The following is a 22,975-nucleotide window of genomic DNA, read 5'->3' as shown; positions in this document are numbered from 1 at the left end:
TTAAATTCAGTGTCCTTGCATGGTCTTAAAAAAAAAAAATTTGGGAAAGGCAGCAAGATTTGGAGGAATAAATCTTGAGACAACTAGGAAAAAAAATTCAAGATAAAATATGAGCCACCCTTGAAAATTATTCCTAGAAGAATTTTATCTGGTAAGGCTTTATTTCCCTTCCTAGTAGTTTGAGATGCTACTTTCTTTGTTCTTGCATGTTGGATTGCTAATTTTATTTTCTCCATAACTTTTGTCTTGGTTTTACTGTCTTTAGGAAACATTTGAAATCTGTTTTGGTACTTCCTTCGAAAAAATTAATAAGATTATTATTATTTTTTTAATTTTATTATGTTATGTTAGTCACCATACAATACATCATTAGTTTTTGATGTGGTGATCCACGATCCATTGTTTTCGTATAACACCCAGTGCTCCATGCAGTACGTGCCGTCCTTAATACCCATCACCGGGCTGACCAATCCCCCCTTGCCCCTCCTCTCTAAAACCCTGTTTGTTTCTCAGAATCCATAGTCTCTCATGGTTCATCTCTCCCTCCAATTCCCCCCCCCCCATTTTTCCCTTCCTTCTCCTAATGTCCTCCATGCTATTCCTTATGTTCCACAAATAAGTGAAACCATATGATAATTGACTTTCTCTGCTTGACTTATTTCACTTAGCATAATCTCCTCCAGTCCCATCCATGTTGATGTAAAAGTTGGGTATTCATCCTTTCTGATGGCTGAGTAATATTCCATTGTATATATGGACCATATCTTCTTTATCCATTCATCTGTTGAAGGGCATCTTGGCTCTTTCCACAGTTTGGCTATTGCGGACATTGCTGCTATGAACATTGGGGTGCATATGGCCCTTCTTTTCACTACATCTGTGTCTTTGGGGTAAATACCCAGGAGTGCAATTGCTGGGTCATAGGGTAGCTCTATTTTTAAATTTTTGAGGACCCTTCACACTGTTTTCCAAAGTGGCTGTACCAACTTGCATTCCCACCAACAATGTAAGAAGGTTCCCCTTTCTCCACAACCTCTCCAACATTTGTTGTTTCTTTCCCTGTCCATTTTTGCCATTCTAACTGGTGTAAGGTGGTATCTCAGTGTGGTTTTGATTTGAATTTCCCTGATGGCTGATGATGATGAACATTTTTCCATGTGTCTGTTAGCCATTTGTATGTCTTCTTCAGAGAAGTGTCTTTTCATATCTTCTGCCCACTTTTTGACTTGATTATTTGTCATTTGCAAATATCTTCTCCCATTCCGTGGGTTGCCTCTTTGTTTTGTTGACTGTTTCCTTTGCTATGCAGAAGCTTTTTATCTTGATGAAGTCCCAAAAGTTCATTTTTGCTTTTGTTTCACTAGCTTTTGGAGATGTATCTTGAAAGAAGTTGCTGTGGCCGATGTCAAAGAGGTTACTGCCTATGTTCTCCTCTAGGGTTTTGATGAATTCCTGTCTCACATTGAGGTCTTTCATCCACTTTGAGTTTATCTTTGTGAATGGTGTTAGAGAATGGTCGAGTTTCATTCTTCTGCATGTGGCTGTCCAATTTTCCCAGCACCATTTATTGAAGAGACTGTCTTTTTTCCATTGCATGTTTTTTCCTGCTTTGTCAAAGATTATTTGACCTTAGAGTTGAGGGTCCGTATCTGGGTTCTCTATTCTGTTCCATTGGTCTGTATGTCTGTTTTTGTGCCAGTACCATGCTGTCTTGGTGATCACAGCTTTGTAATATAGCTTGAAATCGGGCAACATGATGCTCCCAGCTTTGTTTTTCTTTTTCAACATTTTCTTGGCGATTCGGGGTCTTTTCTGATTCCATACAAATTTTAAGGTTGTTTGTTCCAGCACTTTGAAAAATGTCATTGGAATTTTGATCAGGATGGCATTGAAGGTATAGATTGCTCTGGGTAGCATAGACATTTTAACAATGTTTATTCTTCCGATCCATGAGCATGGAATATTTTTCCATGTTTTTGTGTCTTCTTCAATTTCTTTCATGAGTGTTCTGTAGTTCCTAGAGTATAGATCCTTTACCTCTTTGGTTAGGTTTATTCCGAGGTATCTTATGGTTTTTGGTGCTATTGTAAATGGAATCGTTTCTCTAATTTCTCTTTCTACAGTTGCATTGTTAGTATATAAGAAAGCAACTGATTTCTGTGCATTGATTTTGTATCCTGCCACATTACTGAATTGCTGTATGAGTTCTAGTAATTTGGGTGGAGTCTTTTGGGTTTTCCACATAAAGTATCATGTTGTCTGCGAAAAGAGAGAGAGTTTGACTTCTTCTTTGCCAATTTGAATACCTTTTATTTCTTTTTGTTGTCTGATTGCTGTTGCTAGGACTTCTAGTACTATGTTGAACAATAGTGGTGAGAGTAGGCATCCTTGACGTGTTCCTGATCTTAAGGGAAAGGCTCTCAGCTTTTCCGCATTGAGGATGATATTCGCTGTGGGTTTTTCATAGATGGATTTTATGAACTTGAGGAATGTTCCCTCTATCCCTATACTCTGAAGAGTTTTAATCAGGAAAAGATGTTGTATTTTGTCGAATGCTTTTTCTGCATCAATTGAGAGGACCATATGGTTCTTCTCCCTCCTCTTATTAATGTGTTCTATCACATTGATTGATTTGCGAATGTTGAACCACCCTTGCATCCCAGGGATAAATCCCACTTGGTCGTGGTGGATGATCCTTTTAATGTATTGTTGGATCCTATTAGCTAGGATTTTGTTGAGGATTTTGGAATCCATATTCATCAGGGATATCGGTCTGAAATTCTCCTTTTTGATGGGGTCTTTACCTGGTTTGGGGATTAAGGTAATGCTGGCCTCATAGAATGAGTTTGGAAGTTTTCCTTCTGTTTCTATTTTTTGAAACAGCTTCAGTAGAATAAGTATTACTTCTTCTTTGAATGTTTGGTAGAATTCCCCAGGGAATCCATCAGGCCCTGGACTCTTGTTTTTTGGGAGGTTTTTGATCACTGCTTCGATCTCGTTACTGGTTGTTGGCCTATTCAGGTTGTCAATTTCTTCCTGTTTCAGTCTTGGCAGCTTATAGGTTTCCAGGAAGGCCTCCATTTCATCCAGATTGCTCAGTTTATTGGCATATAGTGTTGATCATAATTTCTAATAATTGTTTCTATTTCCTTGGTGTTAGTCATGATCTCTCCCCTTTCATTCATAATTTTATTAATTTGGGTCCTTTCTCTTTTCTTTTGGATAAGTCTGGCCAGTGGTTTATCGATCTTATTAATTCTTTCAAAGAACCAACTTCTAGTTTTGTTGATCTGATCTACTGTGTTTCTGGTTTCTAATTCATTGATTTCTGCTCTAATTTTAATTATTTCTCTTCTAATGCGTGGCTTAGGCATCATTTGTTGCTTTTTCTCTAGTTCTTTAAGGTGTAGAGTTAGTTGGTGAATTTGGGACTTTTCTATTTTTTTGAGTGAGGCTTGGATGGCTATGTATTTCCCCCTTAGGACCGCCTTTGCAGTATCCCATAGGTTTTGGACTGATGTGTTTTCATTCTCATTGATTTCTATGAATTGTTTAAGTTCTTTGATTTCCTGGTTGACCCAAACATTCTTGAGCAGAGTGGTCTTTAGCTTCCAAGTGTTTGAATTGCTGCCAAATTTTTTCTTGTGATTGAGTTCCAGTTTTAAAGCATTGTGGTCTGAGAATATGCAGGGAATAATCTCAGTCTTTTGGTATCTGTTGAGACCTGATTTGTGACCCAGTATGTGGTCTATTCTGGAGAAAGTTCCATGTGCGCTCGAGAAGAATGAGTATTCTGTTGTTTTAGGGTGGAATGTTCTGTCAATATCTATGAGGTCCAGGGCGCCTGGGTGGCTCAGTTGGTTAAGCGACTGCCTTCGGCTCAGGTCATGATCCTGGAGTCCTGGGATCGAGTCCCGCATCGGGCTACCTGCCCAGCAGGGAGTCTGCTTCTCCCTCTCCCGCTCCCCGCTCTTGTGCTCTTTCTCTCTCTCACTCTCTCTCTCAAATAAATAAATAAAATCTTTAAAAAAAAAAAAATCTATGAGGTCCATCTGGTCCAATGTATCATTCAAAGCTCTTGTTTCCTTGTTGATTTTCTGCTTAGATGATCTGTCCATTGCTGAGAGTGGAGTAGTGAGGTCTCCTACAATTAACGTATTGTTATCAGTATGACTCTTTATTTTGGTTAACAGTTGGCTTATGTAGACGGCTGCTCCCATGTTGGGGGCATAGATATTTACAATTGTTAGATCTTGTTGGATAGACCCTTTAAGAATGATATAGTGTCCTTCTGTGTCTCTAATTACAGACTTTAGTGTAAAATCTAATTTGTCTGATATAAGAATTGCTACCCCAGCTTTCTTTTGAGGTCCGCTGGCATGGAAGATGGATCTCCATCCCTTCACTTTCAGTCTGGATGTATCTTTAGGTGCAAAATGAGTCTCTTGTAAGCAGCATATGGATGGGTCCTGTCTTTTTATCCAATCTGCAACCCTGTGCCGTTTTATGGGAGCATTTAGGCCATTCACGTTGAGAGTGATTATTGAAAGATATGAATTAATTGTCATCATGTTGCCTGTGAAGACGTTGTTTTTATAGATTGTCCCTGTAAATTTCTGTTGTATATCACTCTTGGGGTCTTTCTCCTTTTATAGAACCCCCCTTAATATTTCTTGCAGGGCCAGCTTAGTGGTCACATACTCTTTCAGTTTCTGCCAGTCGTGGAAGCTCTGCAGCTCTCCATCCATTCTAAATGAAAGCCTTGCCAGATAAAGTATTCTTGACTGCATGTTCTTCTCGTTTAGTACCCTGAATATGTCTTGCCAGGTCTCTGTGGATAGGTCTGACGTTATTCTGATGTTCCTCCCTCTGTACATAAGGAATCTCTTCCCCCAACTGCCCTTAAGATGGTTTCCTTGGTTCTAAGATTTGCAAGTTTTACTATTACATGCTGGAGTGTTGGCCTGTTTTCCTTGATCTTGGGAGGGGTCCTCTCTGCCTCTAGGACAGGAATGTTTGTTTCATTCCCCAGATTAGGGAAGTTCTCAGCTACGATTCTCAAATACATCTTCTAGTCCTCTCTCTCTCTCCACTCCCTCCAGGATTCCAATTATTCTGACATTGGAATGCTTCACGGTGTCACTTATTTCTCTGATTCTATTTTCATGGATTCTGAGTTGTTTTTCCCTGGCCTCCTCTTTTCCCTTTTTATCTATTATATTGTCTTCCAGGTCGCTTATTCGTTCTTCTGCCTCACTTACCTTAGCTGTTAGATTATCTAGATTGGATTGGATCTCATTGATAGCATTTTAGAGTTCTGCCAATTCACCTTTCATTTCTGCCCTTAGAGACTCTATGTTGCCATTAATTGATTTCTCCATTCTAGCCATTGTCTTCACAATTGCTAGCCTGAATTCCATCTCCGACATCTTGGTTATATCTGCATCCATTTGTAAATCTGCAGCATAAGTCATAATCCCTGAGTCTTTTCTATTTTGGGGGTTCCTTCTCCTAGTCATTCTGTTGATGGGTGTTTGAGGGAATGTATAGAGTCCTAATTATTGACCAGAACCCAAGCAAGATGCACCTGTTTTCTTGGGACCTTAGGGTTGCTGGCTTCTTGTTTTCCCAGCCTGTCTTCTGCGGGAGGGGCCTGCCCTGCTGTTACTCAGGCAACCCTGTTTGGGCGGAGTTGCCCTACCCCCCTGTGGCGGGGGATGGGCTCAGCGGGAATCAGTTTTTGGGGCTTTTGTTCTCTGGCGGCTTTCCCTGTCGGCTTTCCATGTCTCTTCCGCGAGTCAGAGCAGAAGAGACTGTTTCCAACCCTCTGCCTCAGAGCAGAGAGACCGCAGTCTGTTCTTCAGTGAGCTCTCCAGGTCACACCGTCTCCATTTCTGTCCGTGCAGCTATAAACTGCAGCGTCCTGGGTTGTGCGCCCCTCTGCAGTGCTCCCAGTCCTGCCTCCACGTCGGAGCGCGTCTCTGCCCTTTGTGCTTCTAAAACCGCCAGCCGCTCCCAGTTCACCCACACGACCCGGCCACTCTGGCTTTCTGCCCTAGGGGCTACAGTTCGCAGGCACGACCCTGCCACTCCAGGTGTCCGTCCTGGGGGCTGCAGTTCACAGGCGCGACCCCGCCGCTCCGGGTTCCCGCCCCAGGGGCTGCCCTAAAGTCCTTTCCCCGCCGCTACCGGTCTGCGAGTCTGTGCCCTGTCTGCAGCACGCGAGGCTGTTGCTCACCGGCGGTGTAGGATCCCCACGGCCAGGCACCCTCCTGCTGCTGTTTATCCTCCGATATCTGCCGGCGGAATCACGGCTCTCCGCGTCGTACCTCAAAACCAACCGCCTGCGGAATTCTGTTTGTAGAGATCCAGATCTTCTTACATCTCAGGCTGGTTTCGTGGGTGCTCAGAGTGGTCTGGTAGATATCCAGCTCAATTCCAGGGACCAGTTAAAATAGGGTCCCCTACTCCTCCGCCATCTTTCCTTCTCCCCAATAAGATTATTTTTAGAATATAAGGAAATTAAAAGAAATGTAAACCTTTGTCTTCCAAATGTATCTGTTGGGAAAAGAGCAACCCCCTCAAGAAAACCCCACAAAAATATCCCCCAAAACCAAAAAAACCCGTCTTTTAAGCTACACCTGTATATTCATTGTATGTGCATACTATTTACTCCTAACTGTATTAGGAAAAAATGAATTCATGACATTCTCCTGGCTTGTCCTTTTTATCTTGTACTATGGATTGTTTAAAAATGAACACTCATTTTTATAAAGCATTATTGTGCTACAATTGACATACAGTAATTTGCTATTAATGTGTACAGTTGCTCTAAGTATATAACTTGATAGGTTTTGACATATGCATATACATATGAAATGGTCATAATCGGGATAATGAACATATCCATCACTCCCAAAAGCTTTCTTGTATTCTTTTATAATCTTCCCACTTGTCCCCAGCAACCACTGATTTGTCTTCTGTCTTTAAGTGTTAGTTTGCATTTTCTGGAGTTTTGCATCAAAGAAAAATATTTACATCTTTTTTTTTTTAATTTTCTTTGATCTCTGTGTTGGTTTCTATGCATTATGTAAAACAGCCAACTCTCCATCTTGAAGGAATGGCCTCATGTAGGAGATGGAACCTTACTATCAACTCTGTAGCTCTTGGTTGTCTCTCAAACCTTGGTGATGGTCCAAGCAGCCTACTTTATTTTTAGTGGCTCCCAGTAGTTAAACATGTGCCAAGACTTGTTATTTTCCTAAAGGGGAGGATCTCCATCAGCACCTAGATTTAGGCTGACTGGAAGCTAGACCCTTAGGCAGCAGCTTTTAAAGTATGCAAATATACCTCTTTCGGGGGAAAACACCCAGAGATTGGTGTTTCTGTGTATTCTTTCTGTGTTGAGAGTTTTACTCATTTTTGTCTTGCTTGTCTATCATTATTTTGTGATCAATCCATGTTATTGTGTGTATCAATAGTTCATTCTGTATTTTTTTGAGAGTATTTTATTGTATGGATATGCTGAAACTGGTTTATTCATTCACCTGTCAGTGGGCATTTAGATTGTTTATAGTTTTTTGGCTCTTAAAATAAAGTTGCTGTGAATATTCATGGACAAGTAGACATACACTTTTATTTCTCTTGGGTTATGCTTAGAAGTGGAATCGCTGGATCATTTGGTAGGTGTATGCTTATTGTTTAAGAAACTGCCAAACTGTTCTCCAAAGTGGTTGGCTGGTTTTACATTTCCATTAGCAGTGTATGAGTGTTTCAGTTCCTCTATATTTTCATTAGCACTTGGTATGTTAGCCCTTGTAATTTTATCCACTCTAATAGGTGTGTAGAGGTATCTCATGTGGCTTTAATTTATATTTTGCTAATGACTAATGATGTTGAACATCCTATCATGGGCTTATTTGCCATTCATATATCTTCTTTGGTGAAATGTCTGTTTAAATCATTTGCCCATTTTGATATTTTTCTTAATAAGTTTTGAGAGTTCTTTATTTATTTTTGATACAGTTATTTTATCAGATAAATGATTTGCAAGTATTTTCTCCCACTCTGTGGCTTATCTTTTCCTCCTCTTAGCGGTTCTTTTGACAAGAAGAAGTTTTTAATTTTTATGAAGTTCAATTTACCGTTTTCCCTTTTATTGATCATGCATTTGGTGTATCTAGGAAATATTTAATCCAAGGTCACAAAGACTTTTCTCCTATATTTTCTTGTAGAATTTCTGTTTTACATTTTACATTTAGGTCATTGATCCATTTTGAGTTACTTTTTGCACATAGTGTGAGGCATAGACCAAAGTTCTTTTTTTTTTTATGTACAGATATGCAATTATTCCCACCATTTGTTGAAAGATGATCCTTTCTCCACCAAATTGCTTTAAAAATTTTTTTTAAAGATTTATTTATTCCCTTTTTTTTAGAGAGAGTGAGAGAGAGAGAGAGAGCATGAGCAGGAGGGGCAGAGGGAGAGGGAGAGAGAATCCCAAGCGGACTCCACACTGAGCATAGAGCCTGACATTGGGCTTGATCTCATGACCCTGAGATCATGACCTGAGCTGAAAACAGGAGTAGGGCACTTAATTGACTGTGCCACCTACGTGCCCCCAAATTGCTTTTTTATCTTTGTTAAAAATCAGTTGTCTATGAAAACACTCTGTACTTCCTTTTTTTTTTTTTAATTTAAGATTTTATTTATTTATTTGACAGAGAGAGAGCACAAGCAGGGGAAGTGGCAGAGGGATAGGGAGAAACAAACTCCCCACTGAGCAGGGAGCCTGACACGGGGCTCGATCCCAGGACGCTGGGATCATGACTGGAGCCGAAGGCAGACACCTAACCAACTGAGCCACCCAGGTGCCCCAACACTCTGTACTTTCTACTCAATTTTACTGTAAACCTATATCTGCTCTAAAAAATAAACTCTTTAAAAGAAGAAGAGGCATCTGGGGTCATCTTTCATCAGATTTATCCCTGAGTATTTAATATTTTTAATGTTACTGTAAATTGCATTGTTTTTTGAATTTTAATTTCTTTTTTTTCTTTTTTTTTTTTTTAAGTAGGCTCCATGCCCAGTGTGGAGCCCAACATGGGGCTTGAACTCATGACTCTGAGATCAAGGCTTGAGCTGAAATCAAGAGTCAGATGCTCAACCAACTGAGCCACCAGGCACCCCTTGAATTTTAATTTCTAATTGTTCATTGGGAATATATAAAAATACAGTTGGTTTTGTATGTTGATCTTTGATCCTGCAACATTGTAAACCTTACTTTTTAGTTCCAGTTGCTTTTCTGTAGATTCTATTTTATTTTCTATGTAAGCAATCATATTGACATATTTTTCTTTTATTACTTTAAAGATATTGCTTCATTGTCTTCTCCTGTACCTTGTTGCCCATGGGAAATCTGCTGTCACCCTTATATTTGTTCCTGTCTATGTAATGTGTCTTTGTTTCCCTGGCTGCTTTAAATTTTTTTCTTTTTATCATTGTTTAGAATAATTTGATTATGGTGTGTATTGGTGTCATTTTCTTATATTTCTTGTGCTTGAGGTTAATGAGCTTTTTGGTTCTGTGGGTTAATATTTTCATCAAATATTTATTCAAAAAATTTTTTAATTTCCTGCCTCCTCGTCTTCAGGACTCCAATATATGCATGGTAGTCCTCTCAAAATTGTTCCACAGCTCATTGATTTTCCATTTATTTCTAAAATTCTTTTTTCCCTTTATGTTTCATTTTGGAAAGTTTCTATTAGTATGTCTTCAATTTAATAATATTTTCTTCTATATACTTAATCTACCATTAATCACTTCTAGTGAATTTTTCCTTTTAGACATTGCAGTTTTCATTTCTAAAAGTTTAGTTTGGGTCTTTTTCATGTCTTCCCTGTCTCTACTAAGTTATTGAAAATATGAAATATAATTGTAACTACTATAATGTCCTTCTAACATTTGTGTCAGTTCTGGGCCAGTTTTCATTGATTGATTTTTTTCCCCATTAAGATTTGTATTTTCCTGCTTCCTTGCATGCTTGATAATCTTTGACTGGATGCCAGACATTGCCTTTTTGAGTGCTGGACATTTTTGGATTTCCATAACTATTTTTGTGCTTTATTATTTAAAAAAATTTGTTAGGGTGACCTCGAAGTGTGTTTAGTCTCGGGCTAATTATTCCTCACTTCTGAGGCAACACTCTTCCAAGCACCCTACTCAGTGACTCATGCATTATGATGTCTCCTCACCTGCTTTGTGGGAACAGGCACTATTCCCAGTCCTAGGTGAGCTCTATGTACTGTTCTTTCTAATCCTCTCAGGTTGTTCTTTCCCCAGCTTCAGCTCATTTTCTCACATTCATGTTCAAATCAGTTCCCTGCTGAATTTTTTTAGAGAGATCCTCTGAGGATCTCTGGAGTTCTATTTCTGTGCAAGTTTTTCCTTTTTGGTACTCTGTTGTACAAATTTCAGTAGCCTTGGTCTCCCCAGACTCTCAGCTCTGTCCTTTCATCTCAGGGAGTCAGCTGGATTTCCCCTGGATTCCCTCTCTCTGGGCTGCAGCCTGGAAACTCTCTCAAGGCAGGTATGTATACTGGCACAAATGGGGGCTTCACCTTATTTCTTGTTTCCCAGGGAGCACTGTGCTTTATTGCTTGCTATCCAGTGTGTTGAAAACCATTGTTTTTATGTATTTTGTTGGTTGGTTGGTTGGTTTTTGGTGGTTTCAGGTAGGAGGGTAAATCTGGTCTCTGTTACTTCAAATACTCTTGAAGAAATAATTATATGCTAAACAATGTGCTGCATGCAATAAGTATAGCTGTAGGAATTAAGTAAAAGTAGAAGTAATTTCCAGAGTGATAGGAGAAAAGTGCATGGAAAAAGGGAATGAACTGGTATTCGAAGGTTAAGTAGGATTTGGATATATACAGTGGGAGTATCCTGTCCCTGCGGTCAGAAAGAGTCCTTCTTTTGTCACAAAAGACCTATGGAGACGTGAATGAACAAAACCTCTGTTGTTGGCTATTTTAAGGTACCAGTCTACCTATTTACCTCAAGGAATTCTTTTTGCTTATCTGTATCTTTTAGATGGAAACTATTAAGAGATACAGTGAAATACAAAGCTTGGTCATTTTAGAATGTGTTGTTTGTTAATATAATACCAGGTTTTAATTTTCAACATCATCTTATTTTACTATATGAGTTTTTATTGTAAATAATAAACAGATGTTACATAAATAGGCTTTGAATCAAGCAGATCTGGATTTGAATTCTGGCTCTGTCATTTATTAACTGTGTCCTTAGACCGGTTACTTCTCTTAGTTTCAGTTTCTTCATCTTTTTTTTTTTTTTTTAAGATTTTGTTTATTTATTTGACGGAGACACAGTGAGAGAGGGAACACAAGCAGGAGGAGTGGGAGAGGGAGAAGCAGGCTTCCCCCTGAGCAGGGAGCGTGATGCAGAGCTTGATTCCAGGACCCTGGGATCATGACCTGAGCTGAAGGCAGACGCTTAACGACTGAGCCACCCAGGTGCCCCTCAGTTTCTTCATCTTGAAAATGGGGATAATGGTGGTTGTTGTTGGGATTAAGTGAGATCATTCATATAAAGTACCTGGAACAAAGCCTGGCAATGACTGAACCCTCAATAAATGATTGGTGCCATTATGTTATATTATGAAGCAGAATGGCAGTCACATGAAGCTATTTTGTGGCATTCAGCCTTCTGACATAAAATTGTTTTTTTCCTCGTCAACTCTTATAGCTTAAAAAACTATATTTAAGTGTACCATTCCTCTGTTCATTTCTTAAGCTTCATTTTATTTAGTATTCTCAGTCTTTGCCTACATGATAATAGACATCTGAGTAAAATTTGAAAAAGCATTAGATTTGGATGACTGGGTTCATCTTAATAGCCATGCTGGATTGACCAGATGACCTTGACCAAGTTAACTCTATTTATGTGTGTTTCTCTTCCCCACTTTTTACCTGGATTGTTTCTTTTTTCGTCTCTGTTATCCCTGTCCTGTTCAAGTTGGCATCTTTTTCCAACAGTTTATCCTCTGTGGGTTTCATTCTGGGAGGGAGCTTTGGCTGGTTGATTTTGAGAGTTTGTAGGGACCCAGCTCCCTCAGCCCCTTCAGACCTTACTGAAAACCTCTTGCACTATAAATAGGAATGCCCTGAGTTCTGAGTTTCAGCCACTGTCCTCACACTGATCCACTGTGCTTTCCAGTAAGCACTTGTTGACAATTTTTGGGTTTTCCTATTCTCAGATTCATCAGATATACCCTTTGCTTTTTTCTCTCTCCTCCTACATGGCATAACAAATGGGTCTTGTGGCTGCTCGTGGTTTACCCCCATCCACTCAAATTTTCAGGTTCCTGGGGAAATCTTATCATTTAATTGTCACCATTTGATGTTAATATTGCTCATGAGTTTTTGGTTTTGTTCTCCTAGTTGCTCTGTTTTTATGGGGGGCCTTTGGGGGAGATTTAAAAACTACATCGTGGCTGCCATCATAGTCCCAGAATTCCTCCCCATCAGTCTATTTTTCACATTTATCTCTTCATTTGAGATATAGCCAACAGTTTTCTGGAAGCTTTGACCTAAAGGTTAATGAAATGGAAACTAGATTGTGATAAAAGAAACTAGCTTAGCTGGAGGTAGCTTGCTGGTGGGATTCTTTTAATGCAGACATTTAATTTTTCTGGATATGTCTATCTGTGGCTTAGGATACATTACCTCCTTATTATTTAATTTGCAAATATGATGACAGTGTATATATATCATTTTTATGCATTTCAGATATGCCACATGTCAATTTCTGTTCTTCTGCCCTATAAACATGAGAATTGCTCAAAAATTTCTGATATAGCACCATTACTTAAAATTCAGGTATTGGTTTTATTCAATATCACCAGAATTATAAAGGAATTTTACTTTTGCCGTGTTGAACACTTTTTAAAAAAGTCTTCTTGGTGAGCTGAGTTTGCTTTCTTTTCTTTCCCTGATCTCTTATTCTTCTTTGTCTTAAAAATCATTTGGGTTGGAAATGTAGGAGGTAAAAAGATTTTTTTTTTAGTGTTTTTATTGGTTTCATATGTAGAGAGTGTCAATTAAACCAATCCAATTTCTTTTGGAACTTTGCCCTCTTTTTTTTTGAGGAAATTAATCACTGCAGAAATAAACATGTCATCTGGTCATTTCCAACCTTATGGATTTTTGTTCAAGTTTAAAATTGATTAGAAGTAGTGCTGGTAGTGGTCTGGGGTGACTGAGAGAGGAAGGAAGCAGAATTAATTATCCCCCCAAATCTATCCCACTCCAAGGGCATTTTCTGCAGAATCATTATTGTGAGTGTATTGTTAGACCATGAAATGTGAATGTATTAGCAATTTTACCTGATTCACAGGAGAGGAAAATAGGAATCTGAGAAATTTTTTAAAGTCCTGGCAAATATAATTAATCCCCAAAGTTCCTTCTTGTGTTCTATGTTCTGCTGTAGAGAAAGCTGAACTTTTAACAGCAGTAATCACTAATGACTTATATTTGCCTTACAATAACCATTTTCACTTAATCTTCAGAGAGATTCAGAAAGTCCTCATTTTGGAAACTGTAGAAGTTACTATTGATCACATACATTTTTGTGTATAAGCACACTTCAATGTAGTCGGATGATTTGCAGCAAGAAGAGGTATTCTCCTCATCTGACCTCACCTCTTTGTCCCCAGTACAGCCCATCTGCTCCTCTCTTGAGTCTTGCTGAGTGTGGTACCCAGTTTAGGACTGTTTAATCCCTAGTTACCCACTGTTGCCAGGCTATTGTCTCCTGTCTGAAAGACCTCTCAACATTAGCTGTGTTAGTAAGAATTAATCTTTCCATTCTTATCTTGCTCAAAACTCAAATTCTGCAGGAAGTCTTCTATTAAATGCTATTTATTCCCTCTGATGGTAGCCATTGGGCAACATCCCCTCAGCACATATATATTTTATTTGAATGGTAATGCTTCTCACTGCACTTAATATAGCTTCCAATCCAAACTGAGCTCTTAATAAACAACTATTAACCAACTAACCTATCACCTTTCCTTGTAGCAGAACCAGTAAGTAAGCCTCATATATCAAAATTCTGTATTTATTCAGGTTTTGAGTATTTGAGGGTAATACAAATGATTTATGGAAACAAAAGAGGATGAGTTTAGATGAATTGGGTGTTATACTAGAATTTGGTTATTTGCATACCACCTCTTAAATATAGTATGTAGTAATAACTCTATAAATGTATTTTGAATGATAAAACCAGCTACTAGTTAGCTAATTTAGCTACTAGCTATTTTTACTAAAAACTGCTACTATGGATTACTGTGTACCAGGCACTCTGCTAAAGAAACTGGATTATTTTGTCTAGTCTTACCAATATTTGGAGGTTTGTACTACTCTTATACTTATTTCATGGGTGGTGACCTTGGTGCTTAAAGAAGCTAGATAACTTGCCCAAGATCACCTGGGTAATAAATGGCAGAGATGTGGTTTTATTACAGGCGGTCTGCACCTAGAAATTTTGTTTTTAACCACTCCATTCAACTCTTAATGCCAAGAATAAGAACACCATGATGAATCATCTTTTTTCCTTGTCCATTTTATCATACCTGGGCAGATTTAAATGGTCCAGAGCAGTGTTTTACAAAAACTTTTTCCAGACAATCTGCCTCAGAATCATTGTATCATATAACCAGTTCATTGATTAAGCATGGCATGTGGGATGCAGATTACAGCTTTAGTTTTTTCTCCCACTCTTCTGGTTTTATTCAGAGGTCTGCTCCATAGCAATTCTTGCTTTAGGACTGCTTATTATTTCCTTGTACAGATGAAGCATTCAATGTCATGGAACTGGTTTGAAACATTTCTTTTGTAAATTCTGCACATGGAAGGGGAGGGTAAATGGGTGTGTTTTACACTCACTTTGATATCTGTCATATTGGTGCCTGTGCAGAATATCTTCATTTTGCCCCTCTAGACCCACTCCCCATTTCTATCCATCCTCTTGTGTGGCCCCGGAGAGTGATATATAATGACTTCACAAAGGGGCTCCCTTGCCTTCTGGCTCCCTCTTGAGTTTGGACAATGAGGAGTTTGGGAAGAAGCCAGGAAGAAGGGGGGAACATGGGGTTGGGTTAGTAATTCCTTGGCTCCCTCTCTACTGGATTTTTTGGGGGCTGCCTGCATCCTTCAACAAAGGCCATAGCTTTTGTCAAGCAGTTCTCTCTACCTGACTCTTCCTTCTGGTTCTGGTGACAGCTCTCTTCCCTTGTCTTTCTGGGTCTAATGACGTTGACTGGTGCCTTACTGCGGTGAGACCTGAGGCTCTGCATTACCCCTTGTCATTTCACTGCACTCTGCCCTCACCTTTCGTAAATACTCCCTTTATTAAACTTTCCTCACGTTACCCAGCTTCAGTGTGCCGTCTGTTTCCTGCTGGTATCCTATTTGATATGACACCCTAGTTGAAACTGATATAGAGATGCTGTCATTTTAACATCCTGTTACATGCATTAAAAATAGAGATTCCTTGGACCCTTACTTGACTTACTGAATCACAGTCTCTGGTGGTGGGAGCATCTGGGATTCTTGTTTTTAACAAGCATCTCTGATGATTCTACTGCTCACTAAAGATTCAGATTTAACAGAAGTCTAACATCAATTCAGGAAGTAGAAATCAAGTTTTAGTGAGTCCCAACCATGGAGATTTAACCATTTTGCCAGCCTAGAAGGCTTACTGAGTTCAAATTGACAAGGTTCTTTGAGATTCAGTAATCGAGAAATACTGTGTTCATACAATCCATGGAGCATTTGTGTGGGTTTTTTTTTAAATTTTCTCTAAAATTTGGCTTAATTCTTTTAAGTGAATTGATTGATATTTTTGACTGTCATACATAGCTCCTGTGCATGGTTATTTTTTATACTTTTCTTGAGATTATAGACATGGACTACTAGTATCTGTACAAGTTAATTGTTGGCCTAATACCATTTTTTTGTTACTACTTCAACAAACAGTGTTTGAAATAACTACTACTGCTACTTGCTTTCTAGGACATCTTTTTAAAGGGAGAGTTTTGGAATTACTCTTAATAGAGATGTGGCAGGCATAATAATGGCCCGCCAAAAATGTCCATGTCCTAATCCCTGGAACCTATGAATGTGTTAGGTTACCTGGCAAAGAGGAATTAAAATTGTAGATGAAATTAAATTTGCTAATCACATGACCTAGAGATGCTGAGATTGTCCTGGAATATCCAGCTGGTCTTAATGTAATCACAAGGGTCCTTCATGGTAGAAGAGGGAACAGAAATCAGAGCAATGTGATCAGAGAAGGACTAGACTTGTTGGCTTTGAAGATGAAAAGGAACTAGGAGCCAAGGATTGAAGACTTCCTCTAGAAGCTGGAAAAGAAAGGAAATGGATTCTCCCCTAAAGCTTCTGGGAAGGAGCACAGCTCTTCTGACACCTGAATTTTAGCTTCAGTGAGACCCATGTTGGACTTCCAACCTACAGAAATGTAGGTAATACATTTATATTGTTTTAAGCCACTAAATTGGTGGTATTTTATCACAACAATAGAAAACTGATACAAAGGGTTAAGGGAATAGTAAATCAATACTTTAACTGGGGTCATTTACCCTGCAAACCCTTGAAGTATGGAAAGGCTGTAATTGCCATGTTTGAATGTTTGAAAATTTAATTCAGTCCTTTGGAGCTTTAGTGGGTGACATCATGACTTTTTGATATTTTAATTATGAGGTTGGCATGGGAGCAAATTGCACACCGAGAGTGAGAACTGGGAACCTGTGGTGCATTATTGGACCCATTCTAAGCCAGGCTTGACTGTGTAGAATGTAGCTGACTTTCTGTGAATAGCAGGCCAGCCCCCAGGGATGATAGTTCCATAGAGACCCTGTTTTTTTGTGTCTCTGGGAACCTGTTAGCCCATCACTGAGCTGGTAGAGAGGCTGGGCAAGGAGCAAGAGCACTTGTGTCTGATTTTCTTTCTTATCTTTTCCATTTTCTATTGTATTTTTTATTTTACTTATTATCTTCCAATTCTCATATTGAAAATTTTTTATTTTCTATCATTTTTAATTCCCAAGAACTAATTTTTGATTTCTGAATGATGATAAGGACTCCCTCCTTGACCAAACTTTAGTTGGGCTCTGCTGAAATCTCTTTTTGGGGATGGCTTTCTTTGGCCTGCCAGCTCAGTTTTAGCAGGAATCCTGCTAAACCAGTTTAGCGAGAATTCCTCCCACCCCCAATGCTTGATATCCAGTGAAGTTCCTCAGCCTCCTGTCTTCCATACCTAACAAATTTCCTTTTAGTATTCCATCTGAAATTTCCATCTGATGACTCCCTCAATTCAGCCTGTTGGCTACAAATCCCCAGCAGTCCCTACTGTATTCAGAGTTGAGCTCAGTCTCTCTCCCTTACTTGAAATAGTCTTGAATCCCTATTGCAATCATCTTGAATAAAGTCTTCCTTGCCTGTTTAATTTGTCCAGTGCAGTTTCTCTTGGATAATCCTTCTTTTATATAGACTCTTTCTCTTATTTCTTTCAGTTCAGTATCTTCTTTTATCAATCAGAGAACATTAGTGATGGTTTTTTTTAAAACCTTTTCTCTGCATTTTTTTCTATAAATTTTGAGTTTTTTTTTTTTTGAAAAAATTTTTCTGTTTTTCACATTGAAGAATGAGGCACTAAAATTCTGATTGGAAGTCCTGTGTGTGATTTGTGAACTGAATGGCTTTAGTGTAGGATGAATGGGCCAGGCCCTTTCATTGCCCCTGCCCCGTCCTGCAATTCCCCATGGACACCATGGCTCCTTTCTCTGGGGCTGGTGTTCGTCCAGAGAGAAATTTCCCAAACTCTTGCCTGTTGGGAGAGAGAGAAGTATAAAGCTAGCTATGTGAGTTCTGGCAGCAAAAGTGAACGAGAAGCTGAGAATCTCATCTTTCAATATATGGTTTTTATGTACCCCACCTATTTTTGTGTCATATCCCTTATTCTCTGTGTCCCTGGTGGCCCCTAGTTCACAACCTCCCAGATCGAGTCTCCTCAGGGTAGGGAGCTTATCGAGAGATCTCATACAATCTTAGGCAGACTCCTAGCCAATCTTCCTGTTTAACCCTGCCCAATTTCCCACTCTTTTGGAGGTACTTAGTAACTCTAATTACCAAGTCTTTTCAACATTCTGAGGAAGTAATTGGTTGGTTCCTTGGTTTCTTTCACTACCAGTTTAGGGTTAAATTTTCCTCAGGTCTGCTAAGTCAGTAGCACTTGTCTGTCTGCTTTCCATTCTCCAATATTTTGTTTTTGTCTTTTCCTAAATTTTTTTTTCCACTTTCCTAAAAGTGGAGTATGAGAAGGTGTTCAGTGCATCATGTTTAACTGGAAGTAAATGCGTACATTTTAGAAAGGTTTTCAAGATATTAGCTAATTATCTCCTGGTTTCTTCTCAGTCAGTGAGAAATTCAATTCACATTAACATTCCAGTCCCTCCCAGCAAACTCAGAATTAATAAATGGTGATGGAACTATTGATTTATTATGTAAATAGGTACACTATGTTTGCTTGACACTTTTTAAAGGGTATAAAGCAGCACTGTATTAAATAAATCCAACTGAAGGAAAATAATTCACAATGGAGAATAAATTACATAAGTGGAAACTACCTCACCCACCATATTGCATTAGAGCTGAGGATTATCTCAGTAATCACTTAACAATAGGGGTCCGTATTGATTTTAACTGCTAATTATGTCAGGGATGTGCCCCCAAGTTAGAATTTTAAATTTAATTCTGTGTAATCTGAAAGTACTCCCTGAACTCTGAGTTGTAATTTAAACAGAAAAAAATTATAGAACACAGCAGAACAACAAATCTGACTAGCTTATCCCACATGCACTGATTAAGAACTTTTCATCATCTTTTATCATGGCAGGGTCTGGCCTTGTATTTTCAACCAAGGAGTTATAAACTGGGATATTTATGGCTAATCCTAGTGGAATAAAGCTCCCAACAAACTCAGAATTAATAAATGACAATAGAACTATTCCATGGAACTAAGCCATTAAGATTGGATATTTCCCTTGTTTGTCCAGGGCATTTGAGTGAAAAATAAAAACCTGATTAGAATTTAAGGAGATGTAAACAAAATAAAGAATCAGGCATAAATATGGAAGATATAATGAATTCCTATTTGGTAAAATCCAGGACTCCTCTTTCTGTGGAATAATGCCTCAAATCTCTGCCCTCCTTTTAAAGGATATAGAAGCAAACACTGATGACAGCTTTTTCTCAAAGCCAGGAATGATTCTTGGATCAATCTTCATCGGTTCTTCATTTACATAAATTAAGTTTGGTAGTGGCTGAGGTTTTTGAGAAATGTTTTAGGTCATTATTGATCAGCTCAGCTACCCAAAGGACTCTGTTTAGAGTAGGGTCTTGAAGTGTCATATGAATAGTACATTTTCTTGGATGTTTGAATCCAGCACAGGGTTTAAAATATCTTGTGAGTAGATAGATATGAATTTTTGGCTGTCAAGGAGATGTGGAAGATTAGCTGAATTGATTCCCACTTCACTTCATTCCAAACTCATGTTATAATGTTCCAGAACCTTCCCAAATTTTAAAAAATGCTTCTTATTGAAAGCATAGTTCAATGACTTGATGCCAGGTGGTAAGGAGATTCAATTTCTAAAGAATCCTCTGGCACAGTTATGTTTTGATGACTAAGGTAACCTTTAAAAATATTTTTTCGGTAAGCCTCTTTTACCTGTAAAAGATTTATGTTCAGATACTCTTTTAACAAAGCCAAAAAGTTTTCCATACAAGGAAAGATAGGTTTTCATGCTATGTCTTTAGTTTCAATTTACAATGAAAGAGACTTAAAATTTTTTTTCTCAGACTACCTTTGCCAAATATCCAGCTAGACTATTGTATTATTAATATTTCAGTCTGCAAGTATGTATTAATTGAATGTCTTAACATGTCCTGGGCTACAGAAAACATGTTTTCTTGTTTAATTTTATGAAAGCACCTACCACAGTGCCTATCACTTGGGAGATGCCTAATGAACATTTTCTGGACTTCAGTACCTGTTAAATTTGTTGACCGCCCACTTAAAATAAAAGGTCTTCAGAAATAAAATATTAAACAGGACTTAAGCCTTTTAGGCAATTGAAGATGAAGAAATGTTCAAATCATAATGTTAAAGTAAATAAATTACCTATGACTTACCCATAGGCAGAGTTGATATTTAATTAGTATCAGACAAAAATATAAACTATACCAGTTGGTGTATTGCCACTGCTCTGAGCACCTCTCCTCTGGGTGCCTTCAGCACCCTGGACCTCCCTACAATGCAGCAATTAAAGAGTCAAAGCCTGGAAGACTGGATGTCCGGGGGTCGGGTGTCAAGTTGGGGGGTATCTTCAGGGTTTGCAGTTGATTCTGATTGGTCCATGTGTAGGATACATTGTTATTAAATATCTTGGCTATCACCCTTCTCCACTCACCAGGTGATTTTTGCTTAGGGAATGCAAATAAATTTTAATATTAGCTGGATGCAGATTTTGTCAGTAAGCAAATCAGTTTTTTTTGTGGGGACGGGTTAGAACACAGCATTTCTCAAGCTCTCTTTGATGGAAATATTTTTCATTCACTTGCAAAATACTGCATTGGACAAAGTTGTGCCTATTTCTTTGGGGTAGGACTTTTCAGAGCCTTTAATATATGGCTTTCCATGTTAAATCTCTCGGAAAGGGATATCTCTCTTTCCCATACTTATTTTAGTAAGGAACCCTTTTTTCCTCTATGGAACACTGATTGAGTTCCATTGATACAATGTGTACTAAACTCAATATTTAGAATAGCCCTTGCTTCTCCTCATAGATGTTAAAAAAATTAGCACTGTTCACTCTTTGAATGATCAACTTTCTTTTTTTTTTTTTAAAGATTTTATTTATTTGACACAGAGAGACACAATGAGAGAGGGAACACAAGCAGGGGGAGTGGGAGAGAGAGAAGCAGGCTTCCCGCGGAGCAGGGGAGCCCGATGAGGGGCTCGATCCCAGGACCCTGGGATCATGACCTGAGCCGAAGGCAGACGCTAAATGACTGAGCCACCCAGGCGCCCTGAATTATCAATTTTCTGGCAAGGCAGAAGAAAAGTTAGATTTGACTATTGTTTCAGTCAGGCCAGGCTAGGTTAGGTCATATTGAAGGAACACATAACTCCCAAATCTCAGTGGTTTAACAGAGTAGTTGCTCATGAAAAAGCTGCTGTGGTTTGAGACACTGTCCTTCTTCTGGTCGTGGCCCAGGCTTTGGGCTGCTTTTTCCTTATGTCAGGGAGCAGATGGGATATTTGGTGAATTCTACTGTCTTTACCAAAACTATACTGCAAAAGTCAGGATTATGTAGTTTCATATGTGAATTGTCCTTCATTTTTATTTTAATAAACAAATAATAATAAGAAGCTACATGTTTTTTACCTTCCTCCAAAAGTTGATTTTACTACTCTGCAGATTTGCCATTAACAAGTATCAGTAGGCTTTCTTATCTCATCCTTAGAGTGTATACCATTTTTACCATTACGTGTTCAGGTATTTAGCTCAAGTTTTAAAATATTCAACCTACGCTGTAAATATACCGAATTGAGAGTTTGGTTATCAGATTTCTCTGCTTTTTGGCATCTTGTTTACATATCGACGTTCATTTTAGTGTTTCTTATTCTTGTGTCTCTTTGGTTAATTTGCGTGTAGATACTCAAATAAGAACTCAACATTTTTTCTTAAACATCAAAATTACTGCCTTTTACCATGATTATTTCCTAAAAGACACTTGCCAGATGAGAAATCTTCCCTGATTTTGTCACATCTGCTAGTCTCAGTTGAAGAGATATTCTGGTCTTTGTTGTCAAGAGGATAGTGCAAAAAATATTAACACCACAGAACTTCACAAGAGCAGCTCAACATGGTGTCCTGTGGCGCCTGGTCTAAATCAATTGTTATTAATTTTTCAGTTTTGTGAGTAGCACATCCACTCACATTTGTTCAGATGTTAATAAAGCCTCCAGTGTTACCTTGACCTCTCAAGACTCTGCATGACATGACAGCCTTGATAACGAAATGAAAACCTGGACTCAGGTTAACCCTGAGTGCTTTTACGCGAGGATTGACAGAGTGAAAAGTTGCAGAAAAGCATGAGAAGACAAAAAAGGGTATGAACTAGGTGTAGTAAACTGGGAGGAAACAAGCCCTGTTTGTTCAGATTCCTCTGACGTCCCTCCATCTTAGAAATAAAGATGTTCTTTCCCTTCCAGTAGAGTGAACCTACCACCCACATGAAGGTTTTATGACCTTCTTCAGGGGAAAGAAAGTCCTTCCTGCACACGACGTTTGTCAACTTTCTTCAGCCTAAAATATTTTGAGGTGCCATGTCTTGAACTGTATCAATGTTCTGTGTAAATGTGCTAGAAAGTTCAGTGGGTCCAGCTGTACCTGATACTTTCCTTTCTTGGGTGCTCTTACTTTTTCTTCCCAAGTTTTCCCAAGCAGGTATGGCCTTTGCTAATTTAAGAAATTCATGATGAGCAAACACTGGGCAGCAGATATACTCATACCCAATCAGTAGTATTTTCTTCAGGTCTTTGAATCCTGTGCTTTGAGAAAATAATTTTTCCTACAGAAAAGTTGGAGATGGAGTTTAGAGTCTTCAGCCTTTTCGATCTTTAAAATAAAAACATTTAAAAAAATTTAAATTAAAAAGCAATATGTGCTTGCTGTAATAATATTAGAAATGACAGATAAAGAAACCATCTTCTCTTAACGCTACCACTCTCCTACACAAAAGTAACTATTGTCATCAGATCTGTATATATTATAGTGCTTTATGACCTTTTTAATAAAGGTATAAAT

At 38.6% G+C, this 22,975-nt stretch overlaps 1 protein-coding gene across 3 annotated transcripts in view; it reads left to right on the top strand.

The window, feature by feature from the left end:
* Nucleotides 1-22,975, top strand: part of RASGEF1B (RasGEF domain family member 1B) — a 632,901-nt gene that overhangs the window by 89,077 nt on the left and 520,849 nt on the right. Inside the window, exon 1 of one of the 3 annotated variants that reach the window (XM_036070549.2) lies at nt 10,469-10,584. The exons of the other annotated variants lie outside the window; for them this stretch is intronic. The gene's annotated coding sequence lies outside the window, so the exon portion shown is untranslated. Of the gene's footprint in view, nt 1-10,468; nt 10,585-22,975 lie in introns of those variants that run through there. 3 annotated transcript variants of the gene reach the window in all.

Source organism: Halichoerus grypus, chromosome 3 (genome assembly GCF_964656455.1).
Source record: "Halichoerus grypus chromosome 3, mHalGry1.hap1.1, whole genome shotgun sequence".
Lineage (NCBI taxonomy): Eukaryota > Metazoa > Chordata > Mammalia > Carnivora > Phocidae > Halichoerus > Halichoerus grypus.
The sequence above is the reverse complement of the archived record's forward strand: the minus strand, read 5'-3'. Positions and strand labels throughout refer to the sequence as shown.